We start from the raw sequence: 9,394 nt of genomic DNA, 5'->3' as shown, positions 1-9,394 counted from the left end.
CGCGTTCTAAAGGAACCAGAGGACGTAACTTATACGTAGGACCTCCTGAAAATAACACGCATCCAAACTCTAGAATGGGGTGGACATACATACAATAAATCATCAGTAAGGTCTCCCTGCACATTCCAAAACGACTGCTGCAGACTCTTCGTAATAAACCAACAGCGCGCGCTCCTTTAGATGCAATGTATTCTATGTGTGTCTGCCAATTAAGCTTTTCGGTGTAAATCATTCCCAGATATTTCAAAGAATGTACCTGCGGAATAATCTCCTGGCCATACGACAGTGTTATTCGAATAGGAAAAGTTAAGGGAAAGGCAATGATCGCACTTTCGTTGACATTTAGCGACAATTGTATTCCTTTTAGCCAAATTTCAATCTGATTCAAATACGACTGCAAAGTTTTATATAGGCTATGTATATCATTCGATATTGTGAAAAATGCGATATCATCAGCGTATACCTGTACGTCATGATGTGTCGGGATGTGATTTAGTAAAATATTGAATAATACTGGGGAAAGTACTGCACCTTGACGAACGCCCCTTGTCTGTTTATAACTTTTAGAAGAAACACCGTTTTGATAGCAATAAAATGTTCGTCCGCTTAGAAAATTTTGAATCCATGCAATTATATACTGTGGAAGATTCACACTATTGAGTCTGTTGATTAAAGTGCTGTGGTCGACACTGTCAAGCGCCTTCGCTATGTCTAATGTCACTGAGGCCGCGTACTGGTTGTTGCGGCGAGCGAGTTGAATTCTACTCTCCAAGTCAACATGAGCACACCAAATTGAGCAGCCGGGCTTGAATCCTATTTGAGAATCACTTAATATTTGGTTCTCATCTATCCACCTATCGATGTGACCATATAAAACTCTCTCGATTAACTTTACAAGATTTGAGGTCAGAGAAATAGGTCTAATGTTGTCTATTGTATATCCATCGCCTGGCTTTTTGAGTAGTGGAGTTATTTTGGCAACCTTCCAATCTGGATGAATCCATGCATTTTTAATCGAGTAAATTATAACACTAAGCAAATCCTGGGGAGACAATTTGAATAATAATTTTATCATTGCTGTAGTTATGCCATCAGGACCTGGGGCTGAAGCTGGCAGTATCTTTACCATTCTCATTAATTCTTGTAATGTGACTGTTATGTACTCATTAGCTGGTTCGGGTGCCGGTATATGATAGGGGCGAAGTGATGTGAATCAACGCTCTAAGCCTTCTGCAATATCCTCCAGTGACTGCACTAATTCAGTGGAAGTTAAGCTAACAGACTCTATATTTATTGGGGCTGAAACAATCTTTTTAGACAGCAGAAACCGAAATAGGGCTTTTTTACTACTAGACTGCGATAGGTAACTGTAATGTTTGGTGTTATAATTTTCTTTCGCTTTGTCAACTGTTTGCCTGAGTGTAGCTGCAACAAACTTATAGTCATTCCAATTACGTGGACATTGATTATACAGTAACTTTCTCCAGGCTTCCTTTCTTCTTCTATATTCGCGTGCACAGTCCGGATTCCACCACGGTGAATAAGTACCACCTTTAGTTGACTGCATACTGAACTTGCATTTTTTATAACTGTCACTTAGCACTTCACACAAGTTACCTGCCTTAACATCATCATTTAGGCCAACCTGTTTTTCTAAAGCTGATCGCAGTGAAACTTGAAATTTACTATAGTTAACATAGGTGTGGACATGCTTTTCAACCAAATTAATTGGGCGCGTTATTTCAAAAGTTATTGGAAGATGGTCGCTATTTGTGGCCGAGGTAATAGCAGACCAGGAGGAAATTACACAGCCCGAACTGGAGAAAGTTAGGTTTAACACCGAACGCGATTTGCCGGATACATAAGTTGCGGTTCTCGAATTTACACAATTAAAGTTATTTGACGAAACTCAATCTAACAATCGTTTACCACAAGAGTCGGACCGATAACCCCATGATACGTAGTGAGAATTAAAATCACCAACTATGATTATATCCTTCACGCATGCTGCAACCGCGGCATCAAAAGAACCTGTATTGCGGACTCCTGTAGGGAAATAAACGTTGATTATCGAAAATGGGGCGCAACCAAGAAGCGTTACATCCAATGCTAGAATCTCACTTTGAGTGGAGAATGACTGGTGACTAATTTTAGCTCTATGACAAATTTTTGTTGAGTTGAAAAATGCTAATCCCCCTCTACGAGAAGGACGATCTAGACGAAAACTGCGATAATTCTTTAAATGATAACCCTTTTCTGTGGATAACCAAGGTTCTTGCAGAATAATCAAATCAGGAGAAAGTTCTTCACAGAGATATAAGAGATCAGCGGCTGCAGCAAAAATGGAACGACAGTTTCACTGCAGCACTTTCAAGCTTCCTATGTTGACGATATTCCGGCAGTATTAACTGCCGTCTGTAGAGTGTTATCCTTTAGGAAATCATCCCTTGATAAGCTAATTTTCACACTTTTTAGTTTTTAGTTTTGGAGGGTAGTAGCTCTCGGGGAGTATGGAGAAGCACTACGTTTACAAGTTCTAGCATCGAAATCCATGTTCTCAATGGTATCTGAGCCGGATTCGTGACTGTGAAAGCCCTCATGTTCTACATGAGTTGCGGGAGCTTCGGAGGTATCAGTACTGCGAGGTTTCTCTATACGTGTTTCTCTATGTTCTCATCAGAGACTGTGATTTCAGAAGCAACACTTGGATCCACTGTAACAAGCAAAAGTTGCGACAACTGAGAGGTGAGAACTTGCCCAATGGTCTCTGAAAGGTTCGTAAATAAACTGTCAAGGGCTTTTGCCATAGCTTTCTCTACGGCAGCAGCTATAACATCACCAAGAGATGCATCCATTGCTTTGGAGTGACGAGCAGCAGCTTCAGCATAGCCATACGATTTCTCTAATGAAAGTGCACGAGCTTCACGACGCGGACACCGTTTCCGTTCTATAATTTGTAGAATTTCGAGCTCTTGGTCTCTCGCAGGGCATTGCGCACAGTCCGCAGGGTGGGAACCTTCACACAAACAGCATCGTTCGCTCTGAGAGGAACACGTTTTTCCATCGTGGCCTTCTCCGCAAATGCGGCACCGAAGCTCTGATCGACATCCCTCAATACTGTGGCCATATCGCCAACACTGAACGAATTGCACTGGGCGGGGAGAAATTGCTTCCACCCTGTATATTAATTGCCGCGCCTTGATCTCTGACGGCCAATTTGTGCCTGCAAAGGTGACAATAAGCGACTCTGTGGGCGCTCTTTGATTCTCACAAACACGTGAACATCGGTAGAAGGGAGCCGGCACCTGCCGGGGAGAACATCTGCAGGACCTCGGAAGCACACAGACTCGCGTCGACTCCACGAACTAGCCCCTTAACACAAGCTAGATGAGCAGGAATAAAAGGCCTCACCGGGTGATTCGCGAACATTTCGCACTTCAGAAGGTCGGAGACACAGGTCTGGTCTGGCGAACAGCATAGAATGCCCCCTCTGCCAAATTGTCGAACATCGGTTATGCTTTGGAAATGTGGGGTTGCTTTCCGCAGCTCTTCTTGAATCGCCTTGGGATTCTTCACGCGGATGAATCCCCCATTGGTCGGCACTAGGGCGACTGGAACGCTATGAATGCCACTGCGCAAGAAAGCCTCCATAGGCATGTGATCAGTGGGAAGCGAAGCCGTCCAGATGAAAGAGCTCTGGCCGGGAGAAGAAAGAGTCATTAGGAACTCACAATCAGATTGACGACACAATAACGTGAAAGTACAAAACAAAACTTAAAAAAAATTAAACCGCCCGATACTTGACCAAATCCCCGATGAGAACAGGAACCGCCCCTCCTGGTGCTTGTTTCGGGGAGATGAGACGAGAAGGCCTGAGAGCAAACTTTGGTTTGGTTTGGTTTGGTGCCTGTAGTTGTAGCACAACCCACTACGGGGGATTGGCCATGAATCGGGCGGCAGTGGGTGGAAAAAGAATAAATACTTAAATAGGATTGTTTTACTGAAAATGCGATATTAAATTAATTATAATCATTAATAATAATTTTCATGCTATAGTTTCTTAAAATTAGAAGTTAATATTTTCTTCCGCACGCCATGGGTTCTTCTTCTTCCTATCACATAAGTGGCTTCTACCCGCTATGGGAGATTGGCCAAGAAATTTATGAATTATTCCAATTTATAATGAATAACTTTCCGAATATCTAAAGACTTAGCTCTGTTTAATATAGAATTATCTGTTAAAACAAAATTAGTGAAGTTAGACCAAATAGATAACAGTTAATTTAAAATGCTGCATGCGCTGAGGCTTTTCTTCCTTTTTCTTTCTCGAAGCGTCTAGAAATATGGCAGATACCCACAGCAAGGGTCGTCCAAGAAGAAATTCGCATCGTCTAACGTAACCTTTCCTTCTTTCTTTTTTTTTGGGGGGGGGAGGGGGGTGTAAAATTCTGGCAGAATCCATCTCACGACGACTTTCGACGTTTATCCGATAAACATTGAAACAATGTAATGAGACCACGGTATTGCCACCACCGAAACACTCATGTGCTGGGCGAGTATTGCTGCCGGGATCCATTCTCACGCTTCTCTTCCGACACGCTGCGCCATCTAGCGGCACCCCGGCGAAGTCTGCCTTGACACTTGCCTGAATATTGAGACAATCTTTTCTGGATGTGTATGACGTGGGTTCGACTCCGCCTTGCACCAGAGAAATATATTTTTTTTGCCATTGAAGAGCCGCACATATTCAATGGCAAATACCCAGTGACCCAAGTTGGTGTGAAAGAGGTTTATTGATGAACGGCAGATGCCCAGTGTCACAAACTGATAGAGCCAAGTTGATCCCATGGTTGCTTTCGAACTTGGTTCCCTTAGCACAGCAGTAGATGCTCTACCCATTAGACCATGGACTACCCAGTGACCCAAGTTGGCTGGAAAACTATAAAAGACACAGCTAACGGTAAGTCCGCGAAGCATCTCAAGAATGCTAATCGCATTAATATGGGCTGATCCCGGAGATAGTGTAGTCTAAACGTGTGGGCCATTCCGGAAGGTAGCGCAGTCTAAATATGTGGGTCCGTAGCGTATTCGGCCACTCTTTATTGAACCTCTTTGACACCAATTTGGTTATGTGCCTATGCGGCCACTGGGCATGTGCCACTGGCTATGTGCCGCTCTTCAATGAACCTTTATAACCACCGTTAATTTGGTGCCGATGCAGACGAAATTTGCTCGGAATCCGGTGGAGAACGCGCTCGGCTCCCGGCCAGATAGTCGTGATATTCGCCGATTCCACAGCCGTGTTCGATGCAAACTTTGCCTTCATCGCTACCACTTTAACGGCAACGCTACAGGAGACACCGCCTTAACTCCGCGATTCACCCCGCAATTCGCTCCGGTGGTCTGGATTGGGAATGCGGCAACGGACGAGGCCTTGGCGCTGGTGGGATACCCTATGCCGAGCCTCTGGCTCCGATGTTCCTGAGAGGGCAAAGAAGATGACGGTCGCACGGTGTGCAGCGGTCGCAGACTTCCAATACGCGAGAAGAGAATGCAGACCTCTTTCTTGACCAGCAGAAAGCAGGCTTGCCGTAGGCTGCTGTCAGTGGTAAGGGCGCGGTGACGGAATCAGGATTGGTGGATAGATCTAACCATGTCGCCATGGTAAGAAGTTTAGCCGGGGCTTGGTAAGAAGGACTCGACGGTGGGCATGGACGCATCCGAAGCACGTGGCAGTAGCGTCGAATCTGGCACCTGCTAATGTAGTGGAACAGTCAGCGGCTGCGGAGGGACGGGTGGTGGCGGGCACGTTGTCTGCGGTAGGCAAACGGCTGAAATACAAAAAAAGAAAATCCCCAACGATTACGGTACTACGTAATGCGAAATTTGAGTGCAGCTGTATACGTGTTTTGATTGCGCGATATATTGGCTGGTGCGACGATCTGTCTCGTGCCGCACGTTGCAAATGGAGCGAAGTGTGGCGCGACTGCCTTGCTAATCGGGAGATCGCGAGGCAGCTTGTGGCTCACGCTTTGGTGCGATTCGTAGCAGCTGCCGCAGATCGACCTCCGCGCACGCAGCGCTTTGTTTCCATATATGGTATCGGTGGACGCGCTCGCTACATGCCATTGGAGAACGGATGACAGCGCTCTGCTCTGGCGCCATCTCGTAGCGGTCATCGCCGCCCAGCCCGTCTTGCGCAGCACTACGCTTTTCTTCTCATGCTTTCGCTATGCCTCCTCCTCCGCTTTCCGCCTCGCCTTCTCTTCACTATCGCCGTCTTTCATTCCCAGCTGCACTTCGCGTTCGCTTTTTCACCCTTTTCGCTGTGCTCGTTCGTTCGTTTACGCCGACGTCGACGCTCAACGCAGGAACGGGCGCCTAAGAGCTGCGCTCTAAAATGAATTATGAATGATGAGGCAAAAGGATGAAGCGTTAAGCCAATCTCTTTGGGGCGTGTGAATTCAGACATTTCCGGTGTGCTGTGAATGGGATCAGAAGGCAAGCGTGCCACGGGAAAGTCACTGGCGTAGCGAGGAGGTACAGTGCACGTGATAGGCGGCGGACCAGTCTCCCCGTGGTGTTGGGGCGGGATCTCACTGGGAACAGACCCACCGGTATGCATCTCGCCATCCACAGAGACACTACTAGTGGCTGTAGCATCTCCAGGACTTGTACCGGTGATACCAAGCGGTTAGGGTGGAGTGTACGCCAACACGGTGGTATGCGGGGGCGTGGATGCCAAGTAGTGGTCGCTAAAAAGTAGCGGGCTCAATGGTTAGGCATCTGATGGGGCCGGCACGGGGCGGGAGGTTTTTTGTCGTTGTGGAACGTACGTGACGCGGAAGGCACCGTTGTCATGTCGTCTCCCTATCGTGGCTTCTGGGGAGTACGTTCGGCAGAAGATTGACAAGTAGTGGCCTAGTTCTCACCAGGCGGCGATGGCGAAGAGGACGACGTAGGTTGAGCGGCTCCAAAAACGTCAGCCTTTGAAGGAGTGTGGCGTTCTGCCTAGTCGATGGGGAACTGGTGCGCCGAAGCGTTGGAAGAAAGTGGTCTTGAGGCCTTGGTATAGTTCTCGTTCCGTGGAGGAAGGTCAAGACGAGGGAAGACGCCGGCGGGAATCTCTCGCTTGAGGAGTAGGCAATGACAGAGCTGCAACGACACGCCATTGACGTACCGCTGTGCGTCTGCCCGCGCGTTTGTAGCACGTTTTGTAGATGTAGATGGAGATCATTGGGAAATAGTGGCACGTGCCCACTCGAAGGGATTGGCTAAGAATCGGGTAGGTCAAAGTAATGTGCGAAATCAGAAGACAAAATTTTGAAATAGTAAAGTTATAGTAAAATGATAGAGATTGGAGAGACTACATGGTTTTAGGAAATGAAGGATTACATCATTACCATAGAATAAAATAATTCAAATTGGGTGAAACAGCAAGGAATCTTAAAATTTTGAATTTCGAGTTTAAATATCATTCATCCTCAAAGGAAATCTTGAATGGCAGCGTTAACCTTCCTATCGCTGTGCCCACGAGTAGAGGCATCCAAGGTTTGTAAATTTTAAACAGTACGACCGCATTCCGAGAAAACATCGTCTTCATCGCCACCGCATTAACCGTGGGGCTACAAACCTACTTGAGGCCAAGTTGGGCAACTCTGTATTTGCCCTGGGTATACGCGGATGTCACAGTGGCGCATCCAGGAGGCGCAGCGGGTCCACAAGGATGCGCTGCAGAGGAGCCTGGCTGTAGTGCGCGCCTCATACTTGACGCGTTTCGGCTGTTGGAACACTTGGATAGTCACCGAAAAAAGCATCTGCACCAATTTTTTTCGAGAAAATAGGATTCGGTTGTGGAATTCAAATGATAAACCAATAAAGTACAAGTTTGCAATATGCAGCACCATTGTCTACAGAGGGTGCAAGACGTGTTCCTGGGAAACTTCCGGTTTTGTGTAATTGCCAGTCAACGGAAATGCACGGGTTATTCTTTCGAAGTGACTGAACAATGGTATCGGAGATGTTCGACTCACAACATAAGGATGTGGAACGAACTATGCACATGCTGCTAGTGAAATTAAGGCGTTGTTGCGCTTCATGATGTGGAACAGTTTGTTTGTTTCTATACACAGCACGAGACGAGCTCATCCCGGAAATCGAAGCGATAAACGTTCTCGAATGCGGTCGCGCGAAACGAAGCGTGTACGAGCGGCAAAGCTTCATCGCGCCCGATGTCTTGCTCCAAAGCCAAAGAAGAATTGCCACGTGATAGTCCCGCGGTGAAGCTGACCGACAAGCATCCACCAGCGCATGCCGAAGTCGCGAAGCCAAATAAGAGGAAACAACTCGTACCAATTCCCTTGTTTTTACACACCTAATTTAACCACCCAATTCATGGTCGTTCCCCCGCTATGGCTATGCGCCACAACCACTCGGGAGAAGAACAAGAACGCGCGCGGTTCGTGGTTGCCGAAAAAGGAGCGCGGCGGGCGCTCTCCTCGACGGCAGCGCTCCGTAGATTTTCGCAGCTGTGCAGCGACAACTGCAGGCTTCTGCCATCGCATGGTCGCCAATGAAAAAGCCGAACGTCAGGAGTTGAGAGTCGCGAGGGGAAGGCGAATGTCAGAGAATGTGAGACAGGCGAGCGCACACCCACCACCCCTTTCTCCTCCTACGGTGTATATAAAGAAACGAGCTGTTCCACATGATTAAGCGCAACAACGGCTTAATTTTACTAGAAGCATGTACAAAGTATAGCTTATTCTACACTATATACAGGGTTTAAATTTCGCGCACCACTGCACCATCGCTTCACCAACAGTCATGTCAAAATTCTGCGAATTGTACAGGATTTCGATAAACAATAGAGAAGAAAATGAGATTTACAAGCTACACTGTCAATTCTGTATTCAAATTAACAAAGATAATGATGTGGTTTCTCTGGCATAGACATTAACACGGTGTGGAACAAGGATGGACACATGCGAAAGAGAAAGATACATGTATGCACAGCGGACAGCAATTTTTAGCAACCACGGATGCCGCGAAATGTTTTTTTTTTGCGCAGCCTACACATGCATTTCGAAGTCAAGTGGTAGAATGCACACGCGCTTGTTCGAGCATTGCACCAGGTGTCAGAATTCTAGGTTGTTGCTGTTGTTTCCTCACCGAATGGCTCACACACAGGACTGCACTCATACTACAGGTTGGCGTATATGCAGCGCCATCTGTAGTGCCCACGTCTCCTATATACTTTTAGTGCCTGACTGAAGAGGAGTGCAACAATGGGCCACCGCCCGGCGCCACCACCTAAACAGAGGCCTCCTCGCTCATCTCGTGTAGAGAGCAATAGGGAATAGAGCGCATCTTCGAGGCGAATAAGGCGTTCGTAGTT

Source organism: Dermacentor variabilis, chromosome 1 (genome assembly GCF_050947875.1).
Source record: "Dermacentor variabilis isolate Ectoservices chromosome 1, ASM5094787v1, whole genome shotgun sequence".
NCBI classification, from domain to species: domain Eukaryota; kingdom Metazoa; phylum Arthropoda; class Arachnida; order Ixodida; family Ixodidae; genus Dermacentor; species Dermacentor variabilis.
This window is presented reverse-complemented; position numbering follows the sequence as displayed.